This window comes from Lycorma delicatula, chromosome 1 (genome assembly GCF_047948215.1).
Source record: "Lycorma delicatula isolate Av1 chromosome 1, ASM4794821v1, whole genome shotgun sequence".
Taxonomy (NCBI): domain Eukaryota; kingdom Metazoa; phylum Arthropoda; class Insecta; order Hemiptera; family Fulgoridae; genus Lycorma; species Lycorma delicatula.
In genome coordinates, this window is record NC_134455.1 from 394,330,795 (window position 1) to 394,347,925 (window position 17,131).

A 17,131-nucleotide genomic window follows, 5' to 3' on the forward strand; every position below is an offset into this window, starting at 1 on the left:
GTTTTTTATGTGTGTGTGTTGGGATCAGAAAGGAGTTCATTATGAGCTGCTGCCACAGGTTAACTATCGATTCTAACCTCAATCGATTGATATTTAAGATATCATTTTCCATCACAACAATGCCAGTCCATACACATTTTTGGAAAATTAAGAGAGCTTGGCAGGGAAGGAAGTTTTGATACACCACTAAATAGTCCTGATATTGTTTGTTCTGTTTGATTTCTACGTAACTCTCCTAACAGAATAAAATTAGCTTCAAAAGAGGCCTGTGAAAACCACTTATCGCAGTATTTCATTCAGTTTTTATAAGAAAATATTTTCTTATTTGATAAACTGATCTAAATGATTACTTGCATCTGTTTACCCAGACATACAAGAATAACCAAGCAATACTTGCACGATCCTAACTCTGACCGAAAAGTTCTCCATGTCTTATTTTAAAAAAGGAACAAATAAAGAAGTGTTCCTTCATAAAAAAATTCATTTTATAGTATTTGTAATCAATAAATTATAACAAAGTTATAATTTATTGATTATTGGTTGTGAAGGAAGCTAGCAGGCTTCCTTCACAACCTTGTTGCATAGACTTCTGCTGAAGTCGTCAATGAATTTTTTTGCAACTTGCATAGATATGCATATCACTTAGGATTCACCTTCAACTTTATCCAGTTTTTGAGTAATTTTTTTGATTTTTTTTGTCATCACTCCCACAACTTGAAGGAATACTGTGCAGACCGGTACACACAAAACTTTTCTCCTAGTGTTTAAGAAGTTACCTCTATTCCTAAAGCATTTAAACCATGTTTAATGACATAAATCATGAATAAATTGTGTTAATTTATAACTAAAATAAAGAAACATAAAATCTAATGAGATTTATAAGCAGCATTAAACCAGAATAATTTTACATGAATTATAACATCGGTTTTTAAAGAACTGCTCCAAATAACCAGTGGTTCTACTAACCGATGTTCATTGTATTTTCTCCATTTCCTATTTCTAGTACTTCAGAGGGTTTTTGTTGTCAAAACATAAAGGCCTTCAATTTGTACACAGTTACTTTCTTTAAATGGAATACTTATTCTACAGTACATATTATGCTAGCTACCCATTCACATTCTTTTCATTGTATATAAATAAGAAATAGATTTATATGTAATAGATTCAGAAAGTAATGACATAAGGATACAGTTTGATCCTGTTGTTTTTCAACTTGTGCATAGGAATAATTGTGCAATATAAGAACCACAAAAAAAAGAAATGTATAGATTTGATGATGAAATTGTACTTTTGGCACAAAAACAAAATAAGAATTAGAAGAAATACTGAATGGTATGTATTTATTATTGAGAAAGAAATCCAATCTTGAAATAAATTAAAGTAAAAAAAAAAAAAAAAACATGATGAAATGTACCAGAAATGAGGATAATAAGGATTAAGTATTAAAACTGGTGAAAACAACATACCAAAAATGTCAACTTTTTTTTTTACGTAGGTAATAAAGTAATACATTCATCAAAAGTAGATTGGCACAGCAAGAACATCTTTTGTGCAGAAATAATCTCTCCAATATCATATACAGATCTAATTAAAAAGAAATTACTGAAAATATTAGTGTAGAGTTTAGTAATTTTATAGTAGTGAAATATAGGTAAAAGGAAAAAGTAAAAATGAAAAACAACCTTTGAAATGTGGTTTTACAAGAAAATGCTGATAATTTCCTAGGTTGATAAAATCTGAAATGAAGACGTCTGGAAGAGGACAGAGATTTTTGGTGGTTTTATAAAGAAATAACAAAATTGGTAGATTACATATTAATATAACAAATTAGTAAATCTGATGACAGATGGATCATTATGAAGAAAATTATGAAGTAATTTTTAATCGTATTACCTGGTAAATTCAACATGAATTCATCATTATCACTTGTGCTGCCGGTAGTAGTAGAGGGATCCTTTGGAAGGTAAAAGATTCCACTTTTTCCGATCTAAAATAAAGCCGAGAAACTTTTCAAAACAGTATTAATATACGCTGAATCATCATAACAGAAATCTTTTAACAACAAAGCTGTGTACACAAGCAAATGTAAACACACAGGTGCATATACACAGTGAGCTTTCATGCCGGTTCCGAGATTTTTAATAAATCTTATTAAGACCTTACTAATTAAGGATAAAAATTTATACTTCCTGATTTTTGAAAGCTCAAATAGGAGAAATATGATTCCTGATGCGGGGGCGATAATCCCTTTAGAAGTGGTAGAGTAAATGACATGAAGTACTGCATAACAAATTCAGTAGAACTTTTCATTCTTAAAAATACAGAAAACAACCAGACTACTCCTCAGCAACAAATTTAACAGCAGTGGCTAAAAGAAATAGTTAATTATCAGATTTTTATTATTTTTATAATTAACTTCAACATTTGTTAGACACTGTTAACAGATATTATCTGAACCGGTCATAATTTTGCCTTTTAACTTCAAACAGTTGTTTGATAATGGTTTGCAGTTCATCGACTCAAAGAACTTTGATGTCTTTGCAATCCTATAGATTTTCTATGCCATCTAAAATATTTTTAAGCAAGGATATGGTTGAGATCATACTCAAACCTTTTTTAAAATTACATTATCATTTACAATTTAAATCATACTTTTTTAGAAAATTATACAGAATCTTTCCTTCAAACACATTAGTCGGGAGGGAAAGAAAAACAGAAGGGGGGTTCTTTTTTTTAATAAGGTTGCTTGCTGTATGTGTATATACAAAGGCAGCTTTGTACCAGCCTTTCATTTACAATGAATCATTTGCTAAGTATATGGTTCAACGAAAAACTTGAAGATATACTTGAATCGAGGACAATCAAGTACAGTAGCAATCATACCCTTCAGATCTTCTGAAAACATTAAAATATAAGTACATTAAATGTTCTTATGATTATATTATAATGCAATGTAATGAAATCTGAAGGTACATCAATGAATTTGTTGGCTATGAATGGTTGGTTGATGTTGGGTGTCTTGCATTTTACAAACAAAAATATTTTCAATGTTACATGTAAAGTACAAATTTCATACACTACTTTTCATCATTTTTTAATCTTAAATGATTAAACACAGAATAAATCAGCAATTTTATTTTAAGAGACACATTTTATATATATATATATATCACAAAGTTAGAATATCTAGAAAAAGAAATTTATTGTAATAAGAGTTTCCCAAATCCAGTTTTTCATCTATTTTAAAAGCAGGTTAAATGACATTAATGACAAATATCCATAAGTCATTGGACAAAATTTCATAATCAGTTCATCCAGTCTGAAGATAACAAAAACAAAATCGAGCTCACTACACCAAATCCCAAAATGAAATCGCCCAAATACACAATTAGATCATCATATTAACTAACAGTATCATCTAATAAGTAAAATGTGATTTTGAGCCCAGAAATGACAAAAAAAGGTTGTTTGCCCCCACCCACAATTTAAGGATATTTAAATGAGACTAAACACCATCAAAAAGTATCTTTGCTAACTAAGGGACATTAAATTATGTGAAAAATTTACACATAATCTATTTAGTAATCTATTAATTTTTGAGTAAAATTTTGATACACCTGTAAGGGCTGAATATCACTGCCTGCTTGACAGATTGTGACTAAAATTAACTATCTGAAGTTTTATATTAGTAAAGTATATGATTCTGCATAATAGATCCATCATCAATAATTAGACCCTAAGTTTCAATTGGTTCTGGTTTCGAACCTAAGGCACGCTCATGTTGTTTTAGTCCTGGAAGATGGACCGTGACATAGTACCATTGAGTTCTGGTATTTCTCATGTGGAAAGGTTCAGTTGACCATTTAAGTCTATTTTTGCCGTAATAAAAATGACTGATTCACCATCCGGACTATCTTAACTTTGTTCAAATGAAGTGTTGTAATCGCTTTCAATAACATAATCTTTATCAATGTCAGCATTATCTACATCACTAAGGTCTTCATAAAAAAAAATCATCCGCCAAACTATTTATGATTTCAGGATCATCAGTTGAAGCATTACTAACACAAGGATTACTATTCATCATATACAATTAAAATAGTTCCAAAATACACAACGAAAAATGTAATTATCTTTTATGAGATAATAGTTTTTTACCACTACAAAAAAAATATAACAACTTCTAACAAAAAAAAAGACTCATAACTTAAAAATAAAGAAAAGAGAATGAAGTAATTAAAAAATAGACTGTACAAAAAGAGGTACACAGAATCAACAAACATTAAAATATAGAAGTGTACAACATGATAACCAGTACAAGGAACTGCAGGATGACATTACCCTAACAAGCACTGAAGGTAACAAATAACAATGGCAACTGAAAGAAAAGAACACACGCAAAAGGTACTCGGGGCATTGGTGGGGGCATTGAAACAGTTTATGCGCAAGGGACACCATTTCAAAATAGTAGAGTGGTATGACATATGCCACCTTGTGAGTTAAGGGTTTTAATGGAATTGTGAATTTAGAATTCTTGCCTCAGGGTGAATCAGAGAACCATTCCTACCTATCAAGGCCTTTTACAATGGTTATGTGAAAAAATCCACAGGAAGAGACCAGAATTTTGATGAGACAACTCACAATTCCTTCACCGCAATAATGCATCTGCACAATCAGCTTTGTCAATTTGTCAGTTTTGTGTCAAAAATCAAATGACTGTACTCCCTCAGCCTACCTACTCGCCAGAACTGTTTCCTTGTGATTTTTTCTTATCTCTGAAATTATAATCAGTGATGAAAGATAATCAGTGATTATAATCAGTGATGAGTACCTTTTGAGAGTATTGATCACATTAAAGCAAATTCGTCATAGTCCTTACACATAGTCCAAACACGTCATAGTCCAAAAAAAGCTATCGAAAACTGCTTTGCAAAATGGTAACACCACCTGGAAAAGTTGTGAACAGGGGATGGGAATACTTTGAAGGGTACAAGGATCAATAATATGTAATAATACATATTATTACATATTATGTAATAATTTTTTTACAATCAAAGGTTAATAATTATTAATAAATCAATATATTTAAATTAAAAAAAAAAAAGTTAAAAAAATGGAAATGAAGTCTGACTCGAATCGATGTGCCTTCCCCTTGATCCAAATATTTCATTAATTAAAATTTTATTTGGCTATAACTCTAGAACCAATGAAAATAAGTACCACTTATGATATATTGTTGAAAAGCTGTCAATGAGCACTTATTACTGCAGTAAAGAAACAGTCCAAAATCCAAATTTTTTTTGGATCTTGGGCTTTTTTGGACACTCTTTCTTGGTTCAGTTGATTGCAATCAAAAAGGGAGGTGCACAACTAGATGTTCCAACAGTCCTAAATCCAAAATTTTAACATCCTACAGCTAATCGTTTTTGCATTATGCTATACATACGTATATACAGACGTCAGACCAAAACTAGTCAAAATGGATTCAGAGGTGGTCAAAAAGTATATTTTTGTTGACATCTGAAAACTGAAATTTTTCATGAACACAATACTTCCTTTACTTTGCATAATAAAGTAAAAATCAAATGGGATAAAAAATATTTAAATTCTATTTCTAACAAAATATTTAAAAAATATGATGCAAAGCAGTATTTGACTACTCATCTATCAATTAGATAGAATCAAATTTTTACAGAACTTTGTTAAACAGAAGCAAAATGTTTTTTATAAGTTGCAGTACATAGATATGTCAAGTTTCAATACAAATTTAAGTTAATACAACATAATGAAGTATCCTGTTGCTTTCAAATTAGGTATAAAATTGTGGTACTATAGGAGAATGTTAAAAATCAGACGTGTTGATAAAGTGACAAATGAAGAAGTGTTGCGGCAAATCGATGAAGAAAGAAGCATTTGGAAAAATATAGTTAAAAGAAGAGACACACTTATATACCACATACTAAGGCATCCTGGAATTGTCGCTTTAATATTGGACGGACAGGTAAAAAGGAAAAATTGTGCATGCCGGCAACATTTGAATATTTCGCAGATATGGCATTAATAACAGATCCATTTGAAAATGCACAAGAAAAAATCACAAAATTGCAAAAAAAGCATACAGCAATTTACCTAAAACTGAGACATTATCGAACAGTGGTTAGACCCAAAATAATTTGCGCAGCAGAAACACTTAAACTAACTGGAATTGGAGATTTTGAAAAATTAGAAAAGAACGAAAGGAGAATTCTCAGGAAAGTACTAGAACTTAAAAGTAACAGTGAATTCAAATTATGACCAAATGAAGAACTATAATCGAAAGTTGAAAAGCTGACAGATGTTATGAGGAAAAGACAATTACAATTCTTTAAACATATATATATATATTTTCTTAGGTTGGGTGATAAGAGACTTGCTAAGAAGTTACAAATCCTAGCCCCCCCATATTTTCCAGAAACAGAAAAAGACATGATGAACATTAGAATCAACACAGACATAGTAAATGACAAGATACATTTTAGACAGGTAATTCAGAAAGCAGGTTTAGGAAAGGAAGAGGACACTACAAGGAAAGTCACTTTCAATGGATAAAAGAAGTATGGTCACAAAGGAAGCATAACCAAAGTTGATTTATTGTACCCTCTAAAATGGTTATTCAAAAAAAAAAAAAGTACAGGTAAAAGTAAACTACATCAATTCTTACTACTGAACTGAATGAAGGCTAAACAATGTTCTGAGATAAAGTTCACATTAAAGAACAACTGATAAATTCAGGAACCATTTGTGTAGAATGTTTTCTAAATAATTAAGTCATGGCTCCTTTGTTCTTCTGACAACAAATTATTTATTATTTACTGTCTTTTTCAATGGTTTTCTATGTTTGAAATCCTGTATAGGTCAACAAATTTAGTAATTGAAATTTGATGACACTTCCCATTATCCAATCAAGCTGAAATTTTACACACAACTTTGGTTCTGATGACAATACAATAGAATATTTAATATCCTTCTAAATCCAATATGGCGTACATTGTGAAAATATATTTATTTGTTTACATATGGATAACAAATCATATGTTTTGGTACCTAAGGGTTTGTTATAGCAGCGAAATGATTTTGTTAAGATAACAAAATGAATTTGTTACTATAACCTATAGTTACTGATTTGTTACTGTAAGTTATCTGATTTTGTTATGATGATAAACCGATTTGTTATCATAAGTAAATGAATTCTGTTACTAAAACAAAATCATTTGTCATCCCGTCTTTTATTTTAACAAAATCATTTTTTGTAAATAAGTTCAATGAATTTTGAAAGTTTGCTACAAAAAAAAAGGAAGAATGCGACTAAGGCTGCCAAAAAAAATCGTGATGTTTATAGATATGAAATGGTGTCACAACTGGTTCATGTGTTTTCAATTTGAAAATTTTAACATCAATGATGATGCACCTTGCTCTGGTCAGCTAATGATTCAAAATGTTGATATAATCATGCAAAAAATTGAGAAAAACCAGCACAATAGCAGTTGTAATATTCGTAAGGAACTAAACATTGACCAAAAAAGTTTTAAACGTATACGTTGCTGTCGTTGGGTTTACTCACTTGATGATTTAAGGATTGAAGAATTTGATAACATGAAGCTTACTGGAAAAAACCGCGCAATAATGCAGTTGAGTTAGATAGAATGAGAAAAAATTATAAACCAATGTGAATGAATTGATGAGATTTGAATGAACAGTGCAGCCAGGGGACTAAAGAGTAAAAAATAAATAATTTAAATAAAAATTGAAAACAAAGATATTCTTTTAAAACAAAATTGCTCTAAGAAGTAGAAAATAATTTTTCATTGATTATAAGATAATCAAAATAATTTTCAACATTTGTAAAAAGAAAACCATTATGTGCTCATAAAATATTACTGACGAATTCAAATAGGTGTTTGTGAACATCCACAAAGATAAAGATAAAAATGTGAACGTAAATTAAAATGATTAGACAAGATAATATTTTATGAGTGTACAATGGTTTTCTTTTTACAAATGTTGAGAATTATTTTGATTATTTTGCACATATAATCACTGAAAAATTACTTTCTACTTTTTAGAGCAATTTCGTTTTAAAAGAAAACCATTGTTTAAAAAAATTTTTTAAACTTATTTATTATCAGTATATTTTATATAAAATTGCATAAACTCAAGTCGCCTGTCAGGGTTTTTATACCTGTAAGTCAATAAAATTGCGTATTACTTTATTACATGAGTGTAATAAAGTGCCTACTGCAGTTTTTATAAGAATGTCTCCCTCAAACAAAAAAAAATTGTAACTCATAACAGCACTCATGCAATAAATTAATATGCAATTTTCAATTTAATATTACAGTAAAGTAATAAACATTACACTATGTACATATTTCATTTTAATATTTTTAATTTTTAATATGCAGTTTAATTATAAATAATTCAATCCATTGAGAATGCAGGATCCCGTGAAAGCACTTTAATTATAAAATTAAGGTAAGATACTCTTTCTCAATATTCTGTACTAGGTGGTTTATACTATAGAATTTAATATATATATATATATATATATATATATATATATATATACACACGAGGTGCTACCCAAAAGTTCGGGAAATTTGAATTTTGCACACGAACCATTGCTGGTACGACCTGCTGCCGCTAGATGTGGCTAACAGTACTCTTTGTGAATCAGTGTACCAACAGCTGTGACGGTGAGAGGCTGCATTGTTGACTTTCATGCGGTTGTGTTTTACTGCTTCGGCGAAGCTCTAAATGGCAGATTTTAAAGAGCAAAGAACCTGCATCAAATTTTGTTTCATGCTTAAAAAAACTGGTGCAGAAACCCATCGCATGCTTGTGGAAGCATTTGGTGACAATGCTTTTATGAGTAAAAGTAAAACTTTTTTGAGGTACAAACGATTCAAAGGTGGACGAACGACAGTGGATGATGATGGGCGTTCTGGAAGACCAGCAAGCGCAACACCAGAAAACATCGCGAAAATGCGAGAGGTATGATGTTTGTGCAATTGTACAAACATCATATGGGTCAGTGCAACGCATCTTGTTGGACAATTTGAACATGAGACACATTGCTGCAAAATTCGTACCGAGACTGTTGAACAGCGACCAGAAACAAAATCATGTAGCTGTGTGTAGTGAATTGAAAAATTCAGCAAGAGATGACCGTAACTTCATCTCCAACATCATAACCGGTGATGAGACTTGGGTGTACGGGTATGACCCTGAAACTACGCAGCAGTCATCACAGTGGAAATCGCCAAGTTCACCACGGCCAAAAAAAGCACGCCAAGTTCGCAGCAACGTGAAGTCCAGGATGATTGTTTTTTTTGACATCAAAGGCATTATCCATAAGGAATTTGTTTCTCTTGGTCAAACTGTCAATGGGATGTTCTATTGTGAAGTTTTGGAGCGATTACTTGAAAGCATTAGGCGCAAACGTTCAGATCTGCGGGGTAACAACAGCTGGGTTCTGCACCATGACAACACGCCCGCGCACACATTGCTAGCCGTTCGGAATTTCTTGGCTTCCAAAAAGACGGTAGTGATTCCCCACCCACCCTATTCGCCTCACCTTGCCCCGTATGACTTTTATTCTCTTTCTGAAAATAAAGTTTCAATTTAAAGGCTATTGTTTTAACACAATTGAGGAGATTCAGGAAGAAAAGCAGAACGTGCTTCGAACACTTACACCTGCAGACTTCCAGGGATGCATGGATTCATGGGAAAAATGCTGGGATCACTGTATCAATGCCCAAGGGGATTACTTTGAAGGAGACAGTGGAAATTATAAGTTATGGTAAGCTATTTTATTTTTATGGTAAAATTCCCTGAACTTTTGGGTAGCACCTCGTATATATTATTTACTTTTTAAGTAAATTTACAAATTTAAGTACAAACCTTTTTGTTTCCCAAAAACACACAAAGTTTTGTGATTCCATTTTCAATTAAAGTTTATTTAACAACATTCTGTGGGTCAGTAAGAAGTGTAGAAACAGCCTGTTGTATCATCTCATGTAATGTAGCCAACTCACTTTCATAGCTATGTCGAGGTATTTCATTTGATTTTAATGTTGCTACTTGACTATGTTCTAAAAATCTGAAACAAAAAAATTATCAGAAAATAACTACTAATACAAAAGCAATTCTATTTAAAGTAATTAAAAGAAAAAATAATGTACAAAAATCAATTAAAAATATTGACATGTACTTTGTGCATTATAAATACAAGATTTTTATCTTATACACTTAGATAAGTATGTAACAGAAAATTAAGGATCAAGATACCTCGAGTGGATGCACATACACAAAAAGGAAGAAAATGTATTTCTGCAAATTTTCAAATCTAAACAATTTCCATAGAAGCAAAATTATTAGTTCACAAATTTTAACTATTAATTTTAGTGGCAGAGAGAATTACATAAAATGATTGTTTGTATTAAACCAAACAAAACATAAACCATAAGTTTTTTTTACTGGTCACAATGTTTCAAAATGGACAGGTAATCTACACAGTGAACAAGTGAACAGCCTGTAATTTATTACTGGCAATAATTTATAATTACATATTTAGGATGCAGTGTAAAATCTGTGTCTATCCATTACTTTTATCACTGTCATGTGTATTATGATGTACTGTTCACATGTGTTAAAATGTAGCCCTTTTCTGTATTATATAAAACATATTTCTTTCAACAGAATCCCAGAATAAAATATTTACTGATACTGAGTTAAGTAATTTTATCTATTCTAAAATAATATTCCAAAACCTGTAATAATATCATTATTGTAAATAATTTTTTTTTTCAAGTAGAATGTGTAATATTATAAACGTAATAACACAGTAAAACTAGAAATATTTTCTCTTTCTGTTATAATCATTTTAGATTACAGATTACATTTATTATTTAAAATTGTGCAAATTTAGTTTCTTCCAAACAATACGGAAGCCTTGGTCACATTTGTACAACAAATGTCTACTTCCAATGGAATGGTTTCTGATAATGGATGCAGTATGACTTTACACTTTGGTGACTGAATAAAGTCGCGTAAGGAAAAAAAATCATATTGAGTAAACATAACTTGGATGGAAATGATAGGTTTCAGAAATCTTGTCTTTCTTTATTTTACCACCATTACTGAATTTCTGTACAGATGTTTGGAAAAGCTGTCATTGGTTACATGTTATGAAAAACAATTAGAGAATGAACCACAACATTTCTGTCAACTCAAACAATTACTTGCAAGAAGTTTTCATTTCATTTAGTGAAAACTGTTAAATAACATACTCTGACAGCAGGAGTTGTATGTATAACAAAGCTTGAAAGGGAAAGTTTTGAAAAATTTAAAGTTAACCATTAGTACAATTTCATCAAGCCACAAACCTATGAACACTCAAAATATAAAGAGATTTGAGGATTGATAAAACAAAGAAATAAAACTTTTATCGAACTTCTTCAATTTCATCAAGGTACAAACCTGTGAACACTCAAAATACAGAGACGTTGTGAGGATTGGCAAGATGAAGATATAAAAATAATCCTGGATCAGCTATGTAACACTTAGAATTAAATCTAATAGAGTTCATGTGATGTTAACATTTAAGCAATTTCAGCACCAATTCATGATTTTTGGCCTTCATAGATTACCATGTAATATCATCATTGTTTGTACTACTTATTTCATAATTTCATTTAATAATTTGGTAGAAAATTACTTTAAATTCGAATTCCATTAGCAGAAAAGTAATGAACAGCTTAGTCATAATTAATATTCATTTATTTTTTATCTGTTTCTATGAAGCAGTTGTGAAATACTGAATACATATAATTAAATCAGGTTAACTGGCAACATGTTCTACAAGGCCTAACATAAGATAGCTTTAAACAATGAACAAATTCAACTAAACCAGCAGGAAATATGCGATTTGAATAATCATGTTGTATGATTAAATGTTGAATAATATTAAGTGACATATTCATGGTTCCTACATGCAGAAAAAGTCAGGTAATATAAAAGTCAGAGTTAGTTAGAAAAAATTGCAAAAAATTTCAGAGAATTACATTTTTGTTACCGAATTAAGTTTAATAAGTATTATTTCGTTAATAAATTATTTTTTAAGTAATGTCAAAATATATTTGATATACCTTTTCTGGCTTCTAGAATTGACTACCCCATTGCCCAGCACATTGCAATTACGTGCATCAAGAGCCACTAACATATCCTGTTCTTACATTCCCTAATTAATTTTTTATATCAAAGGAGGAGTATTCAAAGTTAATTTTTCAATGGTGAAATTTTAACAAAAAGTTGCCGCTGAAAAATTTATAGGTGTTAACTGGTTAGATAACTTACACCCACAATTCAGTTGGTTGAGAAGAGGTAGAAATGTGTATCATGCTTATCGTGATGTGTGTAAAAACCACTTCGGACTGGGCAATATGGGCTGAAAGGCAGAGTGAATTTTCATAGTACAGGAAAGCAACATAATGAAATAATTAAGATATGGAATTCTCAGCCTGCACTGAAACATTTTTATCTCCCAGTGATACTTTAACACAGCAGACTAAAACTTTGATCAACAGTAGTGAGAATGGTGGTTGTGATACATCTGTGTGTTCTTTGTCTGGATCTTCTGGTCACAGTAATAGCATTTCAGCAGCAAATGATGCATTTGAATCCCTGACTTCATTTATGCAAAATGGGTGGAGATTATGTGGGTTCTTAATGTTGTACAAAATAAGTTATCCTTAAGTTCATGTGAATATACTGGTCCAACTTTTAAAATTACGTTTCCTGATAGTTGTATAACATCAAAATTACAGCTTGGAGCTACTTAATATTCTCATGTCATCAGTCATGGCTTGGCACCATACCTTTGATGGCATTCTGCAAAATCAGTTGCCTTCTTGTGTTAATTATGTGGTATACTTTGTTTTTTAAGAAACATTAAATAGTTCAAACAAGGTATTATAGCGGTATATTTTTGGGTAAGTTAACTGCTCAACATCTTCTCAATGGTTTCATAGAAGATATCTATCTTCTACATAAAAAAAAGTATTATAAATATCTATGGATGAACCAAATGTGAATTTAAGCTTTTTAAAAATCCTCTATAAGCTGATACAGGAATGCCCTGAAGGAAAGTGTTTGGTGAATATTGGTGTTTGTGGTTTACATGTTGTAAATGGAACCCTGAAAACAGGAACTGAATCTGTAAAATGGAATATTCATTCCTTTTTAAAAGATCTTTACTTAATGATAGCCCAGCACGGTGTGCTGAATTTACCTCAACACAGGAAATAATAAATTTCTTTTAAAATACTGCATGACTAGATGGTTAGATAATGTAAAATGCTTAAAACCAGCACTGCTAATTTTGGATGATGTAAAGAAATTTATTGGCAAGTCAAAGAAACTTCACTCTAAGCCATACACCATTGTAAAGATAAATTCCAAAAATGTAAATTGGCATTTTACAAAATGATTTCATCTGACTGTGACCCTTTTTAAGGCAGCCCAGATACTCTTGCTCCTTATTTATTTTCACATCTTAATGATCTAAAAACACTTCTTAGCCATGTAATTAAATAAAGTAATGTAGGTGTTGTATACACGCTTCAAAACTTACTTCAATTGATCTTACTGACTTAGAAAATATATGTGAATTAAAAACTGATTTTGGATTTCAAACTACTAAAGATCTGAAAGAAATAAAAACATCAGAAATGATGAAAAGAGGTTTCATAAAGAGGGCCAAACTTTATCAATTAGACTCATCTCAAAGTAAGTCAGTTGAAGGAAGTCCTTTAAAATATAAAGTTGTGAGGGTATATCATCATTAGATCAGCAGTGATCCTTCATGAGCCTGACCTTGGTTGTGACAAAATGAAGTCTTTGTTGGTAGCATTATATGAAGCTAATAAATTTACTGAAATTATATCTGAAAAAGCTAAGAAAAATATTCTTTGCTTTGCATGGACGCTAAAGGAGCTCTGAATAGTGAGTTAAAAATATTTTCATCAAATACTGAAGACTATGACAGTAAAGAATTGAAAGATAAGAAGTTGGATAAATCATTTTCATTTATTTTAGCAAAGACTCCAAAACATGTGGACCTGCAGAAATTAGTAAAACTATGCCTAATTTTTTCACATGGAAACACAACAGTCGAAGATGGTTTTTCCATTAACAAATCTCTTCTTGTGGAGAATTTGCATGAAGAGACAATAATTTATCAATGAAAAGTTTTTATGCAATTTTAGATGCTGGGGGCAAGGATAATGTTTTCATTACCAAATAAATCCTCACTGCAGTGAGAAACTCTATAAGATGATATGAAGAATGTCTTGCAGAAAAATGAAAAAAAACTTTTTTCAAGAAGAACAGAATAAAGCCCTGAAAAGGAATATGCAAACAGAAATTAAAAATCTGGAGGAAGAAAGTAAGAAGTTGAGAGCTACAATTTTGGCAGAAGAACAGATAGCCGCTAAAATGAAACTTTTAGAAAAGGGCAAATCATTAAGAAAGATATTGAAAAATTGCCATGTGTTTTATACATACGTACATAATAATACATATGTACTGAGATACCATTACTTTTTTATATATATATATATATATATATATATATATATATATATATATATATATATGTATATATATATATTTTGGTGTACATTAGAATAAGAATGACAAAATATTTTTCAAGTAAATGTTAATAATGTTTCCTTTCTGAAAAAAAAAAGGTATTCTGTTGTAGTTTTCTTATCTGTATTACTTTTAGTTTCAGTGATTTTAGTTTTTTATGTTGTGATCATACACATACTCTTTGTTAAATCGAAATCTAGTTTTTGTGAAAAATTTTTAAGCAATCTTAGGTATGAGCCAATTATTTTTAAAAATTGCTTTAATTAGTTAGTTTTTATTTCTTATCAGTGTTACTTTTAGTTACCATGACATTCATTTTCATGCAAGAAATTTATTAAATATTAATGTTTTTTTTTTGTACTTTGCAATCTAGTTTACTGAAACAATTTATAACAAAAAATAGCCTAATTTTAAATGTTTATTGTAAAAAATCATTAAAAAATAAACTTTAAAAATGAAGGGTAGTAATAAATAATAAAAAAAGGTGTGGGTTGGGCAGCTATGGGCATGGTGGAGGCTGCAAAAAAATAAAATATATATATTTTGTAGAGTTAACGGCAGTAGCATAATATTACAAGTCAGGAAATTTTTAACAAAATTGGTCAAGAAAAGTTAGTAAAAATGTATCTTAAAATTTGGTGAGAACCCTGATACTTTAAGGCATATGTGTAATTAATAAGACTGGAACTAATTAATATTCAGAAATTATAAAAATATTAATTCTCAACAAACAAAAAGTTTAGGAAGCAGAGTTAAGTGGAAAAGGAAGTATTTCATTTTTCTACATGAAAAGCATTTTCTTTTTCTAAATTATTTAAAAACAATAATCAGAATTAGAATAAAACAATTTAGAGATTATTTAGAAGTTGATCTTTTTCTTTTAAAAGTAATAATATAATTCTATGAAGTTAGTTTCAAAAATTATCTAATGCTTGTTGCATTTTAATTTTGTGCATAATAATGAAGAGTAGCAACTGCATAAAATTCTGCAGCAAGCTCTTAGGTGGCAGCTCCACCACTGGTCTTACTCTGCAAAGCATTGGTAGCATTTTTAGGGGAACTATTTCTTACTCACAATCTTCAAGCAGAAAATCAGGAAAGGATAACAATAATGGCAAAAACAATAACCACAAACATAAAAACAAGAGATTAGAGAAAGCAGATAAATTAAAATTAATTACGTGGTATGTATATGATTTGGGAATAAAGAAGGTTAACTAACTGAAATGTTGAAAAGTTAATATTACAGCGGTTACTGAAACAAAAAAAAAAACTTCAGAGAACTGAAGAATGTGGGGATTATACTATAATTTACAGTAATGTAACCAGAGTAGAAGAGCTTGCTGTGGAGTAACAATATTAAATAACAGGAAGTGGAAACAGAAGCTGCAGAGTTATGAGTTTGTTTATGAGAGACTGGTGTTAGCAAGATTCCAAATTGATAGAGATCACCTAACTATTGTAGGAATATAAGCCCCAGAAGATGGTCAGAGAGAGAATATAGAAATATTCTATAAATATCTGCAGAAACAATGTGAAATTAAAACGCATATTTAATCATTTTTGCAAGTATTTTTATTAAAATTGTTTTCTCTTTAAGAAAAATTGGCCTATTCTTGGTAAGGTGGAATATGTCAGTTCATAAAAATCATAGCAAGACATACAAAAAAAAGAAATTAAAGCTAAAGTCTTAAGCTTTAAAACGATTTTAATGTAGTTTACTGATAAAAATTAGTTTCTCCCATGCGCTTGATCAAACACAAAGAAAAACTTTCAAATTTTTAAAACTTTTCTTCTTGCTGATTTTTTTTTGATGATTTTCGAAATCTGAAGGTTGCAAAGTTAAAGTAGTTTGAATACAATAATTTTTTATCATAAAATATAGGTGTCCCTTTAATTTTTTGCATTAGTATAGTAGGTATTTAATTTTAGTTTGAAATATTAGGAAAGCATAATTTTTGCCTTGTTTTTTAATCAGCCATCACCTTCCTAGACAGCCTGCATGCCCCCAATTTTTTGTGGGCCTTCTACTGCCCCTCCTGAAGGCCTCCAACGCCCACAAGGAGGTGTTATTGCCCACTCTGAGAACAAATGGTCTAATCCTTCTGCAATAAAACTTCTTGACTATAAGATATGTGTAGACTTTCTAATGGCTCCATAATTTTAGCCACAATATTACAACTAAGCACAAAAATGGTCAGCTGAAAATCTAATAAGTACTATGCTACATCATTACATCCACAAAATGTTGGCGAGTGGTGTGCACTGTTGAAAAGCCAAATCATTGCTGCAATAATCTTGAAAAACACAAGTGCAGCAGAATTACAAGGTGTATGAGAAAAGTAGTGAGACTGACTTTTTACTTATCAAAGTTTTTATTTTTTTTCAAACAACAATATTATCCCCTTCAAAGTAGTTCCCTTAGGCAGCTATACACTGGCAG

The 17,131-nt window shown here is 30.4% G+C and overlaps 1 pseudogene; it reads right to left on the bottom strand.

The window, feature by feature from the left end:
- LOC142318004 (uncharacterized) overlaps positions 1-17,131 on the bottom strand; it is a 116,491-nt pseudogene that overhangs the window by 85,876 nt on the left and 13,484 nt on the right.